Source organism: Cryptomeria japonica, chromosome 1, assembly GCF_030272615.1.
Source record: "Cryptomeria japonica chromosome 1, Sugi_1.0, whole genome shotgun sequence".
NCBI classification, from domain to species: Eukaryota; Viridiplantae; Streptophyta; class Pinopsida; order Cupressales; family Cupressaceae; genus Cryptomeria; species Cryptomeria japonica.
In genome coordinates, this window is record NC_081405.1 from 382,954,220 (window position 1) to 382,978,116 (window position 23,897).

Sequence of the window (23,897 nt, forward strand, 5' to 3'; positions counted from 1 at the left end):
ATTCACCCCAAAGTGCTTAGAATCCCTGGTATCTTTTGACCTCAAACTACTGGGGCCTTAATAAGAATAGGTAGCTCCTTTTGGAATGTTCATTCTTACAAAGGAAACAAGAACTCAACCAACCCAAATCAATAGTTTTACAAGTAAAAATAGTATTATGTAGCTGAGAGGAAAGAGAGCTAGGGAAGAAAGTAGCAGGTTTTGAAGAAATTAATACACTATCATTCATTTGAGTCAAGAAATATCTCATGTATCCAACTTATGGTTGTAATAATAACCATGACCCATTTCATCATTGTTTTGTAGGCAAATAAATAAAGACATCGACCTCTCCTCTTTGCTTATAAACAAAATGGTGAATCAAAACCACTTCATATTTAATTTTCAAACTTTTCAACTCGTGTCATATTTAATACAAAGATGCAAACACAATTTGCATGTATATTACTGTCAGTAATGACCCCTTCACTATCTTGTGTTGAATGAAAATCCTTCAACTAAAATGTATCATTGTAGCCACCATTACTAACTTCATGCATTCATATTTCTTCACCTGCTTATGAAGAAAAGAGGATGGCTCCTTGCACTGATCGAGCCTCAAAAAATTGTGACACCCTTGTTCAACAAGGGTTGATACTCTACAATAGGATGCCTATCATTCATGGGCTCAAGCTAGTTGCTTTCATGCTCAATAAAAATATGATCAAAACTTTTTGTAGTTTCACCACCATCATAATATCATTTTGCTATTGTTAACATCATACATCCTCATGCTACACTAGCAATTCATCAGGCTCTTCAATTTATTCACTCTTTATATGGTAGTAACTACCTTTAACTTATGAACCTTCAAACAAATCATTATAATGACCCCTTCACTATCTTGTGTTGAATGAAAATCCTTCAACTGGACTACATTGTATAAGAATTTGGTGTGGATCTTTTATTCTTTCCTTGATTTGCCATTTTTATTATCCCACCCTACGATTTTGTATTTAAGGTATGTAAAATAGTTACTCTATAGAGTTTTTTTTTATCTCTCTGCATTCTTTTGGTTGCCTTCATTTAAATTATGTAATATTTCCATGATTTCAAAAAATAAATATTTTAGAAACAAGGTTTGATATGCATATATTTTTTATATACCAGCACAACAATTGAATCTTGGGGATGTAATGGATATTTTAATAAAGACATTTAAAATATAGAAACACTTCATATAAAATCTTAGAACTGATGCCAACACCAAGAAGTAGGGTTATTTTATAGATTTTGGAAGTAACTACACATCAAATTTTGGGTGCCTTTGAAAAGAAAGTGGTATGATGAAATCTTTTGGCATAAAATAGATGAAATGCACTCCATACTACTGCTGCACAATATTTTGGTTGATGGGATTTTTAAAATAGTAAAGGAAAGTGTATGGAACAACCAAATTCTTATCATTATAAACAATGAATATTTTAAGATCTTTTTATGATGTGAAAGTTGACAATATTTTATGAAAGGTCCGTAAATGAATACACTTTAAACGGATTTTAGCAATGACTATCATTTATCTTCATGTCAATTGGACCTAATTTTCATTTATCTTTTCTATATAATCAAATAACTCTTATTTAAAATATATAGTTTAAATTAACCATTATTTGACTATCATATCAAAGTATATTGGAAACATATGATAGTGTCATTTTGATTAAGGACACATATTGTTCATTATATTGTCTAGCTTCTACAGTTTTTGAGATGTTAACTTGTAGTGTTCTTTGGTACTAAAAGATTGAATCTGTTACTATGTATTGGTTGTTGCATTTATTAAGCTAAGATTCTTGGCTTATTATTGTTCTCTATCATTGATTTTGTCTTATTATCATCCATAATCTTTGGATTTGACTGTATCATAGTTTGTTGCAGATAACACACTATCTTATCCCAAGTCTTACTATTGTTCTTTGATCAAAGAGTGCCTTGAATGTGTGATCATTGAATATCACTAGTTAATTGAATGTGCCTTGAATGTGTCATCATTGAATATCACTAGTTACATTTTTTATTCTCACGGATAGGTATTGAAGCATGTGCATGGGTGATAAAGCTTGTTTGGATAGGACCTGGAGACTTTTGAAAAGGAGGGCAAGGAATTCAGAGTTTGCTGCAACGTATTCGAAGTCAGCAAGGCCCTTTGTAACAAATTCAAAGGTAACTTGAAACCCTCATTTCTGAAAGTCAAAAACCTCTTGATGTCTCCTATTTAGATCTCAAGTCTTTTTATGCAATTTTTTTATTAGGCACTCAGATCTCAATCTTATCTATTTTGGGCTCTTTCTTGGAAAATGTGTAAATCAATTGCTTTTTCAGTGATTTTTTGGGGGATTATGAGGATATATATTATTATATTCGTCCATTTCGATAATTTATTTTAAATTTTCATGGATCCTGTTGGTTCCCAAATCAACAGATTGGAAGGTTTTAAGGTTATACCAAATCCCATCTTCAAACCCTCCAACTGATTTGGTCAACTTACAGAGTGTTCCTTTATGATTAATCACTCCCTCCACTTTAGCTTCTCTAGGACCTAGGTGGGTATACCTCTTCACCAACTGATTTTTCAAGATGATGTTTTTTAATAGCAGATTGTGCCTCTCTACTATATTCTAATTTTGATTGTTTATCTCAAAATGATATCTCTTTTCTGAGATAAAATTCTTTAGCTTCTTCTATTTAACCCTACTTCCTATTTTTGTTTTCGTCTTATATCTTCAAACTAAAACTAAAAATGTAAATATTTGAATTGATTAAATGAAACATAATGACTAATCAATGTCTTCCTCCTCTTGGCCTAAAGAGTCACTAATTCCTATAATCTCATGTATAGCTCTTGTGAGACAAATTTTGAAGCCACTAGTGGAAAGGATCTATCAACTATTCCAACTTCCAATACTACTCCACTATTTTCTTGTCACAACAGTTAATCTAACTGAGTTTAACTTTTGCTTGAAAAGACTAGCGGCCTATAAAGTGCATAGCTTTCATCTTCTTTCCATTAGTCATCCACAAAATAACTATCACTTGCACCAAATAAAGTGCAATGGTTATGTCGATAGTAAGATATATAAAATGAGATTTCAATCTTGTATAAATTTATATATTAAACAAAAATTTCATGATTATGTAGTATTTGAATTTCTTTGCATCAGAGTATAAATCATTAATGTGTCATCATTGAATATCACTAGTTAATTGAATGTGCCTTGAACGTGTCATCTTTGGATTATTTTTTACATTTGTTATTCTCATGGACAAGTATTGTAATGTCCCCTTCCTTGCGATGTTGCATTCAGTGGTCCATTGACCTATCTCGGAGACCCCTAGGCTATGTGGAAAGGTGAATTAAGGGTTCCCATGTTCCTTGGAGTTCCGACCAAACTTGTCAGGGGTGGAATGTGAACTTACTATTTTTAGTAAGTTAGGGTTTGGCTGTCAAGATGGTATAGAGTTGCTAAGCTTGCCAAGCTCTTTCTCTAGTTATGAAGATAACAATTTTTGGAGCATTATTTCATGACTTACTATTTTTAGTAAGTAGCAGTTTGGGGCATTCTATTTTTGGCAATCCTAGATTTGGTCCTATCCCAGCACAATTCAGTGATCCTCATTGCTTAGCCTCATCTGGATTCCGTTAATAATCAGTATTGGAACTATAAGCAATTTAATTAAACATTATTCCTTATCTTAAGGTTATTATTTAATTATTTTATTACTTATTGATGCTATGGGAAATTATGCAAAATATGATATTTTTCCTAAGTCATACCTGGGCAATTTATTTGGAGATTAAAAGGACACTTCATTCTTTATATTTAAGAAATAAAGTTTATAATGTCAAAAATCGTGGCCCCTCTCCTTGGCATGATTTTGACATAGGAAAGTGGGCACCACTTTGGGTCCACCATGAAATGAAATGTAATTGGAATGAGGTGATATTAGGAGGCAGTTTCATTTCAATTTCAAATTGGAAAAGCTATATAAACAGAGGTTGGGCTCCTCATTTGGGTATCCAGAGAAAATATATCGTTATGTTGTCGGAATGACTCCAGACATTCTTCGAGGGTGAATACCTCCTAGATCCTTCCTTCCAGTTTTGAGTGTGAGACATCACTCCTAGATGTGGTGCGTAGTTGTGATCTTTTTGGTGATTTTTGGGTGTGTTTGTGAAGATTTTTGTGCTGCTGGTTTTTTAGTGTTGCTGGTGTGTGTTGGCTAAAAGTGTATTTTGCTCGTAGCTGCATGTGTGTTGAATGCATCATTCTGGGTGAGGGCTCATTAGAAGCATATCGGAGAGACGATAAGTCTCCTATATTGGTGTGGCATTTGGAGAACTCTCCAATTTTTAGTTGCAAATCAAACTATTCAGCAAAACTGCCATTTCCATAATTGCATTGGGATGCATGCATTATTGTTGGTGCTCTTCAGTTATAGTTTCAAGGTATTTTTTTGTTTTCTTATATCATATGCTTCATTTTCTTCTAATTTGGCATGATTCTATGTGGTTTTGAGTGAGTTACACACAATTTAGTGGGTTTCAGGATGGTTGGTTATGCGTTTTCCTTGTATTTGATTTCAGAACAACAAGTAGTATTACTGGTTAGAATGTGTTAGTGAATTCATAAGATATGTACTTCACTCTATCTCCTTTCACATTTCTATCATTGTAAGAATTACTTCAGTAGTACTAACCAATTCACTCTATGTTGTATTCCCCGTTGAATAAGTGGAAGAGGATGACTTAGCTGCCTATATTTTTGTAATTTAGTTTTGTCCTCCCACTGAGCAAGTGGTTGAGTGATATTGTCCTCCCATTGAGATATGCGATTGAGTAATAGTTTCATTTAAAATTCCTCCCACTGCATAAGCGGTAGAGTGATTTGGTTATATTATTCTTTGTTGCCTTGGCTAGTTTACCGCCATGTTTATGTTCTTCATCCCGTTGAAAAGTGGAAGGGGCTGGCTTGCTACCCAGTTTTGTAATTGCATTGTAATTTTCAGCGGATTAGAAAGCTAACGAACCCCTTGTCACCTATGCTCTCACCTTCCCACATTGGGCTCTTGGTGATCAGAAAGCGAAAGGGTTACCATTCAGTGGCATTGGAATTATATTTCCTAACTTTAACGGGTGCATTGTAATGTTGTTGTGCTTGAAATCCAAAAAACATAAGAGGGAATTTTACAGTGGTATTAGAGCTGGTTTTTCCTACCAGCCTATGAATTCAGGGTAAACAAAGCTCTCCATGAGTGATAGAGATGTCTGCTATTACAACAGAGAACATAGACGCTAGCAATATCAGATTCCTACAGTTCCTCTTGAAGAGAATTTTTCAGAAGTCTTGAGGAATAGAGATAGGGAAGTTGATTCAGTGGACTCGGTAGATTCAATGGGGGAAAGACTTTTTGGACAAAGTGAAACAACTATGATTGTAGAGAAAATAGAGAAGAAATTTGACACTATGATGGACATGGTGCCCCAGATGATAGCCACCATTAGGCAGAGTGCTGGAGGAGGGCATAATCAAGATCCAAATTAGAATATAGGTGGTAATAATGGAAGAACTTCCAACAACTTCGATGGTAATAGAAATGGCAGCCATGGTAATGGAATTCCTATTGGATCGGTGACTAGGCCATTGCAACCTATTTTCCCTCCAAGGGAAATGCTACCTCCTGAAGTGGAAGTTCTTGTAGCTGAGGGCATTCGGGCCAGCTTTGTGGAGTATGCAACATTTCCCCAAGAGATTTGAAATGCTATGTCTCTTGACCAATACATGAATCAAAAGAAGAGAAGGAAAGGGAGATATGATAATCGTTACTCCACTCCTAGGGATTTTTAACAAGCCCTTGGGAAGGTCACTCTAGCACACTTCGATGGAAGCAATGTGAGAACAACTAGATCTTGGGTGCAGTAGTTAGACAACTACTTGTCCTTGAGACCCATGCCCAAAGAAGAGGCCATCATGTTCGCCACCTTGCACCTAGATGGAGCTGCTCATGAATGGTGGTACCATGGGTTGATCACACTTGGTCACAACTTGATCCATACCTATGCTGAATTCACCAACAAGTTGATAGAAAGATTTGATACCAAGGATCCAGAGGTTAAGTTTAGAGAGCTAGCACAATTCAAACAATAGGGCTTTGTAGACACCTTCATAACTGAATTTCAGAATCTTTCAGTTATGGTTAGTAGTATCTCGGAGAAAAGACTAGTGGTCCTATTCACTGAAGGACTTGAAGAACCATTGAGGGGTTGGGTAAAAGCCTTTGACCCACCAACCTTGGTTGATGCAATCAATAAGGCTAGAAGCATGGAGTTGGCTGCCCCTAAGTCTAAATTTTAGTCAAAGCCTTTCCCATTTCATAAAGACAAGAATAAATTTTGTAATTAGCCTAAGAAGTTCCTTCCCTGGATGGATGATGAGCTCCATCAAGAACTTCAAAGGAAGAATTTGTGTTACTCATGCAAGGAACCTTGGGTTCTGGGTCATAGATGCCACGGAAAGGGTAATGCTCAGAAAATGGAAGCATATTCAGTTGATGGATCAGATTCTAAGAATTCAGAACAACAGCTTGATTCAAAGGAATGTGAGTATGAAGAGGCTCCAGAAGGGCCTGAGAGTGATCAAGATGATAAGGGTATAGTTTCCCAACTCTCTAGCTTCCACAAGAATGAATTATTAAAAGTTTGAGGAGCATTGGGATAGCACCAAATTGTTTCTCTAATTATTACAGGAGCAACTCACAACTTCATTGATGCTAGAATTGTTGCTAAGATAGGTCTTATCACTATTGATGTTGAAGACTTCAAGGTCATGGTGGTTGATGGATCAACAATTTGTTGTAAAGGGATGGTGTCGAACATGTCAATGAAGCTTTGTAATTATGAAGTCAAGGATGACTTCTATGTTGTCAATATTGGAGAGACCGATGATGTGGTCCTAGGCATTCAGTGGTCGTGATCTCTTGGTGAGATCACTCTTAACTTGCAAACCATGGAGTTAAAGTTCATGACTGAAGGGAAGAAGGTGGTTTTGCAAGGAATGTCTAATGGGGGTCCTTGAATTGTATCCTTGAAGAGGATGGAGAGGCTGATCCATCATAACCAAGTAGAGTGGGCAGAAGAATGTGTGTTAATGCCATAAAACCCATTAGAAGACAAGGGCAGCTACACTACTGATATTCAAACTCTAATCACATACAAGAGCAAGGTCTTTGGAAATCCACTACTTAGAATATCTCCTAAGTATATGGTCATGCCATCCCACTCATCTAAAGAAAGGAGAAGCTATCCTGAAGACATTTAGGCTTTGATTTCAAAGAGGAGCATGGTGTTTGAGGCTCCACCCCCAGGTAGGTCACCTGAGCATGATACTGAACACATCATTGAGTTGGAAGAGGGTACTAAGCCTATCATGATTACTCCTTACCATTACCCATAGAAGCAGAAGGATGAGATTGAGAAATCCATTAAGGAGCTCCTAGACATGGGTTACATTAGGCCAATCAAGAGCCCCTTTGCTTCAGCTATTGTATTGGTGAAGAAGAAGGATGGGACCATGCGTATGTGCATGGATTACCGAGCCTTAAATAAAAAAAACATCAAGAATCAGTACCCCATTCTGAGGATTGATGAGCTCATTGATGAGCTGCATGGTGTCGCGTACTTCTCCAAGATAGATCTCAGATTGGGCTACCATCAAATCAGAATGAGGGCTTCTGATGTGGAGAAGACTGCTTTCAGCTGCCACTTTGGGCATTTTGAATTTCTAGTCATGCCTTTTGGTTTGACTAATGCTCCAGCCACATTTTAGTCCTACATGAACAAAATCTTCCAGAAGTAGTTGAGGAAGTTTGTTCTCATATTCTTCGATGATATTCTCATCTTCAGTAAGTCTTGGAAGGAGCACTTGAAACACTTGGATGAAATTCTTAGCATTCTGGAGTCTGAATCATTGTTTTCCAAAGAATCTAAGTGTAAGTTTCGTTAGGTCCCGGAGGCAACTGAGAGGGGGGGGGTAAATCAGTTGTCTATTAATTTTAAACCAAAACTAACTTAACCAAACTTAGTGCATAATGCCGGTAAACCAAACTTTAATGTCGGTAAACAGTTTAGCAGTTAATAATAGTACCGATAAAGTTTAATGCATGAAATAGAAAGACAAATAACATACCCAACACATAGCATAGTTATTTGTACGTGGAAACCCTGTAAGGGGAAAAACCACGGTCGGAAACCTTACCCACAATTAGATGACACTACTACAGATAGTATGTGTGTACAAATGGGGTCTGTACATGCAGAAAGGCCAATTGCCTAGAGCTCACTACTCAATCACAAAATGGGAGTCACACTGACTAAAATTGGATGGTTAAATCCAATGATAATGTACTCCTCAAAATAACATCTTCATATGCTGGATTCAGTATCAGTTAAGCTCTAATTTTCCTTCTCCAAACCTTCCTTGAATCTTTGAATGATGTCTACATGTAGAGCTCTTCATATATTCACATATACCTTATTACAATCCTTTTTCACACACTCCTCTACTTCTTCTTAATCTCACAAATGAGATCTTACATATATACCAAAACCTAAGACCAAATGTGTAGGTCGGCTTACTAAGATATTATAATTAAATCAATTAAAAATGAATCAATATGTGATGCATGATGTCATCTCAATGCATTTTCAACAATAATAAATCATCTCCATAACGTGTTGTGCTGATCTAGAATAGATAATGCTTGTCGGTCCATAACCTAGACCTATTTGCCGATAACAACAAATATGCAAACTCGATTGTACCAATAATCAAATCACCTAAACCAAGTATCCAAACAATGTCTTCAACATAACTAAGTAATCTCCAGATGATAACAGATCATCCTCAGTGCCGGTGAACAATATAACCTACTGGTGAACCAGATACTGGTGACTGTGCATAAGCCACTGAACATGTCGGTGAACATAACCAAATATCTCCAAGTCTTGACAATTGTTCTCAAGTGTTGACATCAATGACAAAACCAATGCAACAATCCATAATACCAACAATCTCCCCCTTTGGCATTGATGACAACACAAGATGGAAAAACTATCTAAGTGCCAAAGCAAAAATGCCAAAAACCAAAATCAAACAATCTCCCAAAGAGATCATCAAAATACAGATACAGAGAGCAACAATCTCTCCCAAAAGATAATGTGTTTTTCCATAGATATCTCTCCCCCTTTGACATCAAATGCCAAAGCAATACAAAACCAAATACAATCAGTTCATAGAACTTGTTACAAATACCAATTGTTATAACCACATTTATTCAATCTACTCCCCCTGAGAAGTAGCTCTCCTTCATCAAAGCCAAAAAAATATTTCTCGGTTAATTCTGCCGGTCTAATGCCATGCTCCAACTGTCTAAGTTTCTACTGATGAGGGTATAACTCTAAGCTATTCTCTTAGATATTCAAAAGTTTTCTTAGGCAAAGGCTTAGTGAAAATATCTGCAATTTTTTCTTTAGTATTCACATAAACTAATTTCACTTCTTTTGCTTCAACATTCACTTTTAGAAAATTGAATTTGATAGAAACATGTTTAGTTTATGAGCGAAATATCAGATTCTTAGATATATCAGTTGCTGCCATATTATCACAGTAAATTGTTATAGGTTCCTTGCATTTTACCTTTATGTCCTTCAACATTTGTTTAATACATAATACCTGTGTACAATTAGTTGTTTCTGCAACGTATTCTGATTCTACTGTTGATAGTGATGTACAACTTTGTTTCTTGCTCAACCATGAAATTAGTCTACTGCCAAGAAAAAATGCTCCGCCAGTGGTGCTTTTTCTATCATCTACATCTCCTGCCCAATTTGCATTTGTGTATGCACATAAATAAAAATTTTCATCTTTAGGATACCATAAGCCAAGACTTGTTGTGCCTTGTAGATACCGGAAAATCCTTTTTACTACTGATTCATGATTTTCCTTAGGATTACTCTCAAATCTTGAAACAATACATACTGCATTCATAATATCAGGTCTTGTTTGTGTCAAATATAGTAAACCTCCTATCATAGACTTGTATCTTGTTGGATTAACATGTGTTGTTTCATCCTTCAATGATAGTTTATCAGCTGTAGTCATAGGTGTACTTATAGGTTTAGAGTTTTCCATGCCAAATTTCTTAAGTAATTCCTTCAAGTACTTGGATTGATTTATGAATATACCTTTATCAGTATATGAAATCTGCAATCCTAAAAATAATTTTATCTCTCCAATCATAGACATTTCAAATTCTTCCTGCATCTTATTAGAAAAGTCTTTACACAATCCATCTTCTCCTCCAAAAATGATATCATCAACAAAAACTTCAATAACCAAGATGTCATCATTAGTCACTTTGTAATATAAGTTATTGTCAGCATTACCTTTAGTGTAACCAAGCTTCAAAAGATATTTGTCCAATCTAGCATACCAAGCTCGAGGAGCTTGCTTCAATCCATATAAAGCTTTCCTTAACCTGCAAACCTAATATTTGTTATCTATCAAAGAAAATCAATCGGGTTGTTCAATGCAAACTTCCTCTTCTAGATCTTCATTTAGAAATGCACATTTAACATCCATTTGATATACTTTTTAGTTCTTGTGTGATGCAAAAGCTAAGAATAATTGGTCTACCTCAATTCTAGCTACTGGTGCAAAGGTTTCATTGTAATCAATTCCTTCTTTCTATGAATATCCCTTACACACTAATCTTGCTTTGTTTTTTATTACCTTACCATCTTCATTAAGTTTATTTTTGAATATGCATTTAGTTCCAATTACATTTTTGATTTTAGGCTGGGGAACCAATGTCCATGTGTTATTCTTTTCAATTTGTTCCAATTCATCTTCCATAGCCTTAATCCAATGTTTATATTCACAAGCCTTTAATAGTTGCTGGTTCAAATTGAGAAATTAGACATACTTCTTCATTTTCCAATCTTCCTTTAGTCATAGCACCTTGATACTTATTCCCAATTATCTGACTTTTAGAGTGATTCAATCTTACATGCCTGGGTGTGTTCACTTGCTGTTGTTCTTCAGTCACTATGGAATTCTCAGATGATGCCGGTGTGACTGGATCAACATTTTGTACCGGTGTACTCATAGTAGGTTCATTTGTGATTATCTCAACTGCCAGTTCAGAGTCTATAGACCTTCTAAACTATTCATCAATCTTCACATTTTCACTTTCAATGATTTTCTACAACCTCTTATTAAAACATCTATATGCCTTGCTCTTAGATGAATAACCAAAAAATATTCCTTCATCACTTCTAGGATCAAATTTGCCAATATAATCATCTCCTCTAATATAACATTTTCTTCCAAATATTCTGAAATATTTAAGAGTAGGAGTATTACCAAACCATAGTTCATGGGGGGTCTTACTATTTTCACCTTTGATGTGAACTTTGTTGAATGTATAAACAGCTATATTGACTGCTTTTCTCCAATACACATGAGGTAGGTTTGCTTCTGATATCATGCTTCTAGCTGCATCCAAAATAGTTTTGTTCTTCCTTTCCACAACTCCATTTTGCTGGGGTGTCTGACGTGTTGATAATTGTCTTCTAATTCCATTCACTTCACAGAATGTATTAAATTACTTAGATATGAATTCACCTCCTTGATTTGATCTCAAGCATTTGATTTTCTTACCGGTTTCATTTTCTACCATCACCTTGAATAGTTTGAATTTCCCAAAAACTTTTGATTTCTCCTAGAGAAAAGTAACCCAACACATTCTAGAATAATCATCAATGATCAGCATAAAATATCTATCTCCTTGTAAACTTCTAGTTCTTGCTGGACCACATAAATAAGTATGAATTAATTCAAGAACATTATTGGATTTTTCTGGAACACTCTTAAAAGTTGTTCTAATTTTCTTTCCAAATTGACATTCCTTACATACCGGATTGTGAGGTTTAACAATCTTAGGTAAATCTCATACTGCCTTAGTTATATTGATCTTCACAATGCAATCAAAATTTACATGACACTGTCTCTTATGCCATAACCAACTTTCATCAATATGTGCAATCAAGCATGTCTTCTCATTGTTATTCAAATGAAAGATATTACCTCTAGTCTAATTACTGGTTGCTATTTCCAAACCAATTCTATTCATGATTTTGCATTTACCATTCTTGAATTGTAATTGAAATCCTTTTTCAACTAATTGACCAACACTCAAAAGAGTATTCTTCAAACCTTCAACATAGTAAATATTATCAGTATTGTGCTTACCATCAAAAGATATAGTGCCTTTTCCTCTAATCAAACAAGCTTTGTCATCTCCAAATCTTAATAGCAACAAAAGTCCATCCATTTTATGTCAGTTCCTCATCAGAATCATCAGTAACTCCTTCATCAACATAGTAACATGATTTGTGTCTATTCTTATTAAATCTATACCTTTGATATTCAGGGTTAGGCTTGTATGTTCTTTTGGATTCTTCTTTCAATCTTGCATGTCTATCAAGACACCTAGATGCCATATGACCAATTTTATTGCAATTAAAACATTTAAATGGTGATTTACCTTCATACTTACTTCCAACTAGACCTTTAGGCATTTTCCTTGAAAATAGTGCTTCAAGCTCTTCAAGTTCTTCATTCTCTCTTCTGATTTCTTCAACTTCTCTAGCATAGAGTGATTTCCAATCAGATTTTTTAGATGATGATGATGATGTTGCAGATGATGAAGCTTTGAAAGCCAAATCTATCTTAATTGTAGCAATAGGACCAAATTCCTCAAGTTCAAAAGCTGAAAGTTTTCCAACCAAAGTATCTCTAGATACTGATGCATTAGGAATTGTTCTCAATTCATTAATAGTAGTTACTTTTATTTTGTATGCTAGTGGCAAAGCTCTTAAAACTTTACAAACAATTTCATCTTCACTTAAGGATCCTCCGCAACATTGTATACCCAAAATAATTTCATTAACTCTTTCCATAAAAGAAGAAATCCTTTCATCTTCTTCCATTTTTAGATTTTCATACCTAACCTGGAAGCATTCCAGTTTTGCAATTTTGACTATGGTATCACCTTCATTCAATGTCTCCAATTTATCCTAAAGAGCTTTAGCAGTAGATCAGTCTGATAATCCCATGATTTGCTGATCTGACAATACGCTCAAAAGTACTTCTTTTTCTTTGCAATCATTTTCTTCATCTTTAGCCAAGGTTGGTGGATTAGGTTGACCTTGAGTAGGAGCAACATAGCCATTCTTTGTAATATCCCATATGTCCTTTCCAATGTAGTTCAGACATTTCTCCATTTTGATCTTCCATATACAATAGTTGGTTCCATCAAGCTTCAGACTATCCTTCCTAAAATAGTTAGTAGACATAGGATCTCCTCAAGTTGTTAAACTTCTGCAAAAAGAGGACTAAGCTCTGATACCAATTGTTAGGTCTCGGATCCAACTAAGAGGGGGGGGGTGAATCAGTTGTCTATTAATTTCAAACCAAAACTAACTTAACCAAAATTAGTGCATAATATCGGTAAACCAAACCTTAATGTCGGTAGACAATTTAGTAGTTAATAATAGTACCGATAAATATTAATGCATGAAATAGAAAGACAAATAATATACACAACACATAACATAGTTATTTGTATGTGGAAACCCTGTAAGAGAAAAAACCACTATGGGAAACCTTATTCACAATCAGATGATACTACTTTAGATAGTATGTATGTACAAATGGGGTCTGCACATGCAGAAAGGCCAACTTCCTAGAGCTCACTCACAAAATGGGATTCACACTGACTACAATTGGATGGTTAAATCCAATGATAATGTACTACTCAAAATAGCATCTTCATATGCTAGATTCAGTACCGGTTAAGCTCTGATTTGCCTTCTCTAAACCTTCCTTGAATCTTCAAATGATGTCTGTGTTGGTATTTTGGATATGTTGATATGGTTTTGTCATTGATGTCAACACCTATTAACACTTATCAACTCTGGCACTTTGGAGAATTGGCAATGTTCACCGGCAAGCAAGTGACTTTATGCATAGTCACCGGTATCTGGTTCACCGACAGGATATATTGTTCATCGACAGTTGGAATGACATGGAAAACACTTGGTTATGTTGAAGACATCATTTGGACACTTTGTCTTGGAGACTTGTTCATTGGTATATTCGTGTTTGCATATTTGTTGTTATCGGCAAATAGGTCCAGAATAAGCACCAATAGGTTTATCTATTCCAGATCAGCATGACACACTTTAGAGATGATTTATCAATGTTGTAAATGCATCAAGCCGACATGATGAATTAGATATTGCATCGGTTATTGATTTACATGTAAATTATTTTTATTGTAATATCTTTTAGAGCCGACCTACTAAAATTGGTCTTAGGTTATGGTATATAAGTAAGATCTTATTTCTAAGATCGATATGCGATTGGGAAAAGGAATTGTAAGAAGGTATATGTGAGAATAAGCAGAGCTATACATGCATACATCATTTGAAGGTGAGGCATGGTTTTTGTGAAGGCATATCAGAACTTAACCGATACTGAATCTAGTGTATGAAAATGTTATTTTGAGCAATACATCATTATTGGATTTAACCACCCAATTGTAGTCAGTGTGACTCCTATTTGTGTTTGAGCAGTGAGCTCTAGGTGCTTGGCCTTTTTGCATGTGCAGACCCCATTTGTATACACATACTATGTGCAATAGTATTATCTGATTGTGGATAAGGTTTCCCACCATGGTTTTTCCCCTTACAGGGTTTCCACGTACAAATATTGGTGTTATGTGTTGTGCATGTTATTGTCTTTCTATTTCATGCATTAATCTTTACCAGTACTACAATTAATTGATAAACTGTCTACTGTCATAAAATTTGGTTTACTGATATTAAGCATTAAGGTTGGTTAAGTTGTTTTTGGTTTGAATTTACTAGACAACTGATTCACCCCCCCCCCTCTCAGTTGTCTTTGGGACCTAACAACCTGCATGTATAGCTCTACTTATATTCACATATACCTTATTACAATCCTTTTTCACACACCCCTCTACTTCTTCTTAATCTCACAAATGAGATCTTACATATATACCAAAACCTAAGACCAAATGTGTAGGTCGGCTTACTAAGATATTACAATTAAATCAATTACAAATGAATCAATATGTGATGCATGATGTCAGCTCAATGCATTTACAACAATAACAAATCATCTCCATAATGTGTTGTGCTGATCTGGAATAGATAATGTTTGCCGGTCCATAACCTAGACCTATTTGCCGGTAATAGCAAATATGCAAACTTGATTGTACCAATAATCAAATCACTTAAACCAAGTGTCCAAACAATGTCTTCGACATAGCCAAGTAATCTCCAGATGATAGCAAATCATCCTCAGTTCCAGTGAACAATATAACCTATCGATGAACCAGATACCGATGACTATGCATAAGTCACTGAACATGCCGGTGAACATAACCAAAGATCTCTAAGTGTTGACAAGTGTTCTCAAGTGTTGACATCAATGACAAAACCAATGCAACACATCCATAATACCAATAAGTTTGGAATGAGGGAGTTACTCTACCTGGGGCACATCATCAGTGTAAAGGGTGTGAAGGTGGATCCTGAAAAGATTAGAGCTATCCTTGATTGGTCACCACATGAGAACATAACTCATTTGAAAGGATTCTTGGGTCTATGCGGTTTTTATAGAAGGTTTGTGAAGGGTAATTCTTAGTTGGCTGTCCCCCTCACAGATCTCACTAAGAAAAGAGCCTTTTAGTGGTTTGCAAAGGCACAAACAATGTTTGATCAATTTAAGGAAATGATGAGCTCATTCCTAGTTTTGGCTTTACCAGATTTCACCAAGCCTTTTGAACTGCAATGTGATGCGTCAAGGGAAGCTGTTGGTGCAGTTCTTATGCAAGACAAGCACCCTATTATCTTTGAAAGTAGAAAGCTGAGAGGGCTTGAAAGGCTATATTCAATATATGACAAGGAGATGCTTGACATAATGCATGCCCTTGTGAAATTTAGGCAGTACTTGGTGGGAAGTAGGTTCAATGTTAAGACTAGTCATAACAATCTTAAGCATTTCATGCACCAGAAAGATTTGAATGAAAGGCAGCATAAGTGGGTTATTAAGCTTCAGGCTTATGACTTTGACATTGACTATGTGAAAGGGAAGAACAACATAGTGGTAGATGCCCTTTCACGGAGACCCCATCTAAGTTCTATATGTGAGCTTACTATTGATTGGAGGGACTTATTGCTTGTTGATTATGCCAAAAATCAGTTTGAAATCAGCATTGTTGAAGGCACTTTTCATGATGAAAAGTACAGTTTGGTTGATGGATTGATTTTGTATAAGGGAAGGATCCTTCTTCTACCTGAATCGAAGTTGAAGGAGAAGGTCTTGCAGACTTTTCACAACATTCCCCTTGCTCACCACCAAGGTTTTTTCAAGACTTACAAGCAGATCCAAGAGAGATTCTCTTGGAAAGGGTTGAAGAGAGATGTCTTGAAGTACATTAGGGAATGCCATACTTGTCAGAAGAATAAAGATGAACACATAACACCCGCTAGTTTATTGCAACAATTGCCAATTCCCAGTCAAAAATGAGAAAGTGTCTCTATGGATTTCATCACTGGATTGCCAAAGGCTAGTGGGAAGGATTGTATCTATGTTGTGGTGGATAGATTGACAAAATTTGCTCATTTTTTTGCCATCTCTAGCTCATTTACACCAGCTCAGGCTGCTGATTTGTTGTTCCGTGAGGTCTTTAGGATACGTGGACTGCCTAAAAATATTGTGAGTAATAGGGACAACAAGTTCCTAAGCTCCTTCTGGCAAGAGATTTTCAGATTATGTGGTACTATTCTAACCCCAAGCATGAGTTACCATCCTCAGACAGATGGACAAACAAAGATAGTAAATAAGTGGTTAGAGGGTTTCTTGAGGAACTACATTTTAGAACAGTAGAAGGCTTGGGTAAGATGGCTACATCTTAGTGAATACTACTACAATTCCACTTATCACATGTCCATTAGGATGTCTCCTTTCATGGCACTTTATGGCTATGAGGCCCCTAGCTTTGCTGATTTGGTGTTTGGAGATAGTAGAGCACCTCAGGCTAGGGATATGGTTCAGCAGTGTCAGGACATTTTGAAGGCATTGAAGGACAACCTCTAGATTGCACAAAACTGATAGAAGTTGTATGTTGATCAGCAGTGTATTGAGCACTCATTTGAGGTTGATGATATGGTCTACCTAAGACTTCAGCCCTTCAGACAGTCTGCTCTCAAGAAGAGTGGAGCGGAAAAACTCGAGCCACATTTTTATGGTCCATTCAAGGTCATCAGGAGAGTGGGAGTTGTGGCTTATGAGTTGGAGCTGCCAGCGAGTAGCCAAGTACATAATGTCTTCTACGTGGCACATCTCAAAAATGTGCTTGGGAACAATATGATAGTCTCTCCTGATTTGCCTCCTTTAGATGAAGAGGGAGAATTGGTGCTAGTTCTTGAGACCATCCTTGATGTCAGGGAATGATTTTTCAGGAGGAGAACCATCCAAGAGTATTTGGTTAAGTGGAAGGACTTATCGGTGGAGGATACTACTTGGGAGAATGAGGAGGTTTTACAACATCCTAGCTTGTGATTGCTTGAGGACAAGCAATTTTGGGAAAGGCGGATTGTAATGTCCCCTTCCTTGTGATGTTGCATTTAGTGGTCCATTGGCCTACCCCGAAGACCCATAGGCTATGTGGAAAGGTGAATTAAGGGTTCTCATGTTTCTTGGATTTCCGACTAGACTTGTCAAGGGTGGAATGTGAACTTACTATTTTTAGTAAGTTAGGGTTTGGCTATCAGGATGGTACAGAGTTGCTAAGCTCATCAAGCTCTTTCTCTGGTTGCGAAGATAACAATTTTTGGAGCATTACTTCATGACTTACTATTTTTAGTAAGTAGCAGTTTGGGGCATTCTATTTTTGGCAATCCTAGATTTGGTCCTATCCTAGCACAATTCAGTGATCCTCATTGCTCAACCTCATCTAGATTCTGTTAATAATCAATACTGGAACTATAAGAAATTCAATTAAATATTATTCCTTATCTTAAGGTTATTATTTGATTATTTTATTACTTATTGATGCTATGGGAAATTGTGCAAAATATGATATTTTTCCTAAGTCATGCCTACATGATTTATTTGGAGATTAAAAGGAGACTTCATTCTTTATATTTAAAAAATAAAGTTTATAATGTCAAAAATCGTGGCCCCTCTCCTTGGCGTGATTTTGACTTAGGAAAGTGGGCCCCACTTTGGGTCCACCACGAAATGAAATGCAATTGGAATGAGGCAAAATTGGGAGGCAGTTTCATTTGAATTTCAGATTGGAAAAGCTATATAAACAAAGGTTGTGCTCCTCATTTGGGTATCCAGAGAAAATATATAGTTATGCTGTCAGAATGACTCCAGAGATTCTTCGAGGGTGAATACCTCCTAGATCCTTCCTTCTAGTTTCAAGTGTGAGACATCACTCCTAGTTGTGGTGTGTAGTTGTGAGCTTTTTGGTGATTTTTGGGCGTGTTGGTGAAGATTTGTGTGGTGCTAGTTTTTTGGTGTTGCTGGTGTGTTTCGGTTGAATGTGTATTTTGCTCATAGCTACCTGTGTGTTGAATGCATCATTATGGGTGAGGGATCATTGGAAGCATACTGGAGAGATGATAAGTCTCCTATATTGGTGTGGTATTTGGAGAGCTCTCCAATTTTTAGTTGCAAATCAAACTATTCAGAAAAAACTGCCATTTCCAGAATTGCATTGGGATGTGTGCATTGTTGTTGGTTCTCTTTAGTTGCAGTTTCAAGGTCTTGTTTTCTTTTCTTATGTCATATGCTTCATTTTCTTCTGATTTGGCATGAGTCTATGGGGTTTTGAGTGAGTTACAAGCAATTTAGTCGGTTTCGAGATGGCTAGTTCTGCGTTTTCCTTGTATTTGGTTTCAGAATAACAAGTAGTATTGTTGGTTAGAATGTGTTAGTGAATTCATAAGATATGTACTTCACTCTATCTCCTTTCACATTTCTATCATTGTAAGAATTGCTTTAGTATTACTGACCAATTCATTTTATGTTGTATTTCCCGCTAAACAAGTGGAAGAGGATGGCTTAGCCGCTTGTATGTTTGTAATTCAGTTTTGTCCTCCCACTGAGCAAGTGGTTGAGTGATATTGTCCTCCCGCTGAGATATGCAATTGAGTGATAGTTTCATTTAAAATTCCTCTCGCCGCATAAGTAGTAGAGTGATTTGTTTCTATTATTCTTTGTTGCCTTGGCTGGTTTACGACCAAGTTTGTGTTCTTTGTCCCGCTAAAAAGTGGAAGGGGCTAGCTTGCCACCCAATTTTGTAATTGCATTGTAATTTCTAGTAGATTAGAAAGATAATGAACCCCTTGTCACCATATGCTCTCACCTTCCCACATTGGGCTCTTGGTGATCAGAAAGTGGAAGGGTTACCTTTCAGTGGCATTGGAATTATATTTCCTAACTTTAACGGGTGCATTTAATGTTGTTGTGCTTGAAATCCAAAAATAATAAGAGGGAATTTTAGAAGTATTGAAGCACTTGCATGGGAAATAAAGCTTGTGTGGATAGGACCTGGAGACTTTGGAAAAGGAAGGCAAGGAAATCAATGTTTGTTGCAACGAATTTGAAGTCAGTGAGGCCCTTTGCAGCAAATTCAGAGGTAATTTTAAACCCTCGTTGATGAAAGTAAGCTCATAGGAAACACACACATATTCCACTATTAGTAGGTAAAATTCAAATGAATGTAAGATAGATCTCTAAACAATGACTCATTGTATCCTCTTCTTTCTATTACGATCTGAGAATGTAAGATAGATCTCAAAACAATACTAGAATGTAGAATATTATAGATAGATCAGTGTCAAAGGTTGACTACGGAGAAATATCATGCACATGATGAAAGAGTATCTAATGAGATAATCTTGGACAAATATCCATGTCCATGTAATGATTGTCTTGGTGGAAAGGTGAAAAAAAGAAATGTGATTTATCGACATATGATAAGTTGTGGGCATAATGGTATAAGCCCTTGGGATTATAATTATTATGAAGATATGATAGAATTGCAAACTGTGAGAGATGAAGAGGTAGCAAACATAGATGAAGTGGCAGAAAACATAGATGAAGTGGCACCAAACATATATGAAGAGGCAAAAATGTTTGACAAAGGGTTTGAAGTTGACAAAATGTTGAATGAGGGTCTAAGAGATGATTGGGCCAAGTCAATGGAGGATGCTTTAAAGCCTGTTTATGCTAATTGTAAGTTAAGTCATTTAACAACAATCCTTCAAATTCTTAACTTGCAAGTGGTGCATGGTTGGACAAATGAGAGTGTAGATCAGCTATTGGCATTATTAAGTTCATTGTTACCAACTGACTCCACATTGCCAACAAAATAAAGTCAATGTAAAAAGAAAATCAGTAAGCTTGGCTTGGGGTATGAAAACACCCACACATGTGTGAATGGTTGTGTATTATTTCACAAAAATCTTGCAAGTGACAATGAATGTCTGAAATGTCATGAAGCAAAGTATAGACAAGGGTTGAAATTAGCTGTGGTTCCTAGAAAAGTTCTTTGCCACTTTCCAATAATCCCATGATTACTTTGAATGTATAGGTGTAGAGACATTGTTGAACTTATGCAGTGGCATGTCCCAATAAAGAGCACTAATGGAAAACAACATGTGCCTGATTCAAGGATGTGGATGGAATTTGATAATAGATGGCCTGATTTTTCTCAATATCCTTGTAATATAAGGTTGGGTTTGGCTCTAGATGGGGTGAACCCATTCTCAGATCAAAGTACTAAATGGTTAACTTGGCCAGTGTTTCTAATAAATTATGACTTGCCTCCACAGTTAGCAGCTAAACCATTTTTCTTAATGTTATCATTGATTATACCAGGAAAGAAAAGTGTGACTTTAGAAATAATAGATGCTTATCTAGAGCCATTGTATGATGAGCTAATGGAATTGTGGAAAGGAATTGAAGCAATTCAATCTTTAAGGGATGGTCATTCAATCAAATTCACTTTAAGAGCTTCCTTATTGTTTACGATTCATGATCTTCTTGTGTATGGCACATTATCTAGTCTCTTTGTTCATGGATACCATGGATGTGCTGCTTGCAACTTTAAGAATTTTGTGAGGCTCTCAAGAAGTTTGTATAAGTGTATTTATTGTGGACATCATGCTTACCTTAAAATGGATCATCCATATCATCAGCAAAAAACATGTTTCAATGGTCAAGAAGAGAATAGTGAAGCACCATTGCTAATAATAGGTGATTACATTATTGAGTATGGACATAAAAGAATGTCATTTATTGAAAATGATGGGATTTCAGGTATTAGAAATGATCCATGTAATGAAAGAAGTGTAAAATGGTTGTGCATATTGTACAAGTTGTCATACTTTAAGGATATAGCCATTAGGCATACTGTTAACTTTATGCATACCAAGAAAAATATAGCCTATGCTATTATAGAAACTCTTTTTGGTGCCTTAGATACTATTTCATCACGTGAAGACTTTCAAGAAATAAAGATTCCTCGAAATATTTGGGTTGAAAATATGATAATGAAAAATATAGAAAACCTAGTGCTCCTTATGTCTGGACAAAGGAACAATGTGCACAATTCTTACAGTTGATGTCTTAGAATTGCTTTCCCACTGGATATGTAAGTAGTAGCATCAGAAGCTAAACTAACATTAATAGCTTAAGAGGCCTCAATACCCATGACTATCATGTCATAATCAAGAATAGCTTACCTATTGTGGTAAATATATCAAGTTTGGCAAAGGGGCCAAGATTGGCAATTATAAGGTTTGGCTTAATATTAAAGAGAATGAGCTTACATGTATTAGATCCTTCAAACTTTGATAGTTTGAGGGAGGAGGTTGTTGAAGTCCTTTGTCTATTGGAACAAGAAATATGAACTAGAGCATTGTGGCCCAATAAGAATGAGATGGATGTATCCTATAGAACGATATATGAAGGTTTTGAAAATAATTGTCCGTACTAGGGCAAAACTAGAAGGAAACATGTCTGAGGGATATTCAATGCAAGAGGCCATGGGATTTTGCACAGAATATATGAAGGATTTTAAAAATGTCAATTGGCGTGTATGTGATGATGACAAAGATGATAGAGTTGTAGGTGAAGTATTAGAAGGCAATGGATGTCACTTCAAGCTATCATATCAAGAAAGAAGTGCAATATATACCTTTATTCTTCAAAACACATCTTCGTTCGATAAGTGGCGCAGGGAAAAAATAAATTACACAATAATTTATTTACTTAATTGCATTTACACATTTATATTATTAATATTACTATTTTTACTTCATTATTTAATGTAAAAAATATGAAGAAAAGAATAAAACTTGGATGCAACATCGACCTCAAAAGCACAACTGACATGATTTGATTGGAGGAGATTCTTTTTTAAAATTTGAAGAATGGATTCTAATGCAATAAATGATTTAAAAGGAGGAGGTCACAATATAACAATAGAGGAAAGTGAAATTTCACAATCTCCACATTTATGGGCTATGAGTTTTAGTGGAATGTGGGCCTATGGTAGTCACTTAAGAGTGGAAGAAAAAGACAAAGGAAAGAGTAATTGTGATTGTGTTGTTAGTGCTGAATTTGTTCATGGAAATGAGAAGAAATTTTATGCTGGATTCATCCAAGATATTATTCAAGTGGATTTTGGTGAAAATAGTCCTATATTATTGAAATGTAAGTGGATCCAACCATCCGTGGTACAATTTGATGAGTATGGATTTGTGTGTGCAAATACACGACAATTTTTATCAGAGACAGATGAGCCATATGTTTGCCCTCTTCAAATTAACCAGTAATTTCTAATTGATGATGTACGAATCTTGGGATGGTCTTATGTCATTCAAACAGAGTCTCATTTGAAACAAAATTCATGGAAGTTGTCGATGTAATGCCTGATGGGAAATATGCTAATTTACAAGAAACATTCGAAGAAGTGGATGAAGACAATGAGGGATTGTTTGAAGAAGAAATTTTAATTACAAATAAATAAATTGGGAGAGAGAATGTATTACATTTCTCAAATGATGATGAGGAATAAAATCAAGTAGATGCAGACACTAGTGATCAAGATTCTGATCTTGCTAGCAATACAGATGATTATTGCTAAGCCCCATTTTATGACTTTTTATTTAAGACTTTTATGTTGTTTTAAGATTGTTTTATGTTGTAAGGACATGAACCTTCTAACTAATACTTGTTTGAAAGCTTTAATGTTGAACAAAGTTGCTATATGAATATTTTAGCTTTAATCTTTGTAACCATGCTACACTATGACTGTCAGTTGTGCCTTATAACAATAATGACTACAAGACAAGCATTTGATGAAATATCTTTGTAGATAGCCATTATCTTAGACTGTACTTTACTCTATCTTTGTATCATGGAATTCTCTGCATCTATTAATATTGTTATATAATGACAGTCTTTTAGCTCTATCACTATCATGGTATGGTTTGTTACTACCTTATACCTACTCTAGATGATTCACTGAGATATGCTTTGTGAACTGTTTGGTTTGATGAGATAATTATACATTATTGTTTATTCGAACATTAGGAAATGAAGAAAAAGAATTTAAGGCACAAATTAGATGATAGTGATCATATTTCTGAAGTTCCAATCACAGATTATGAGCACTCTCGTGAAGAA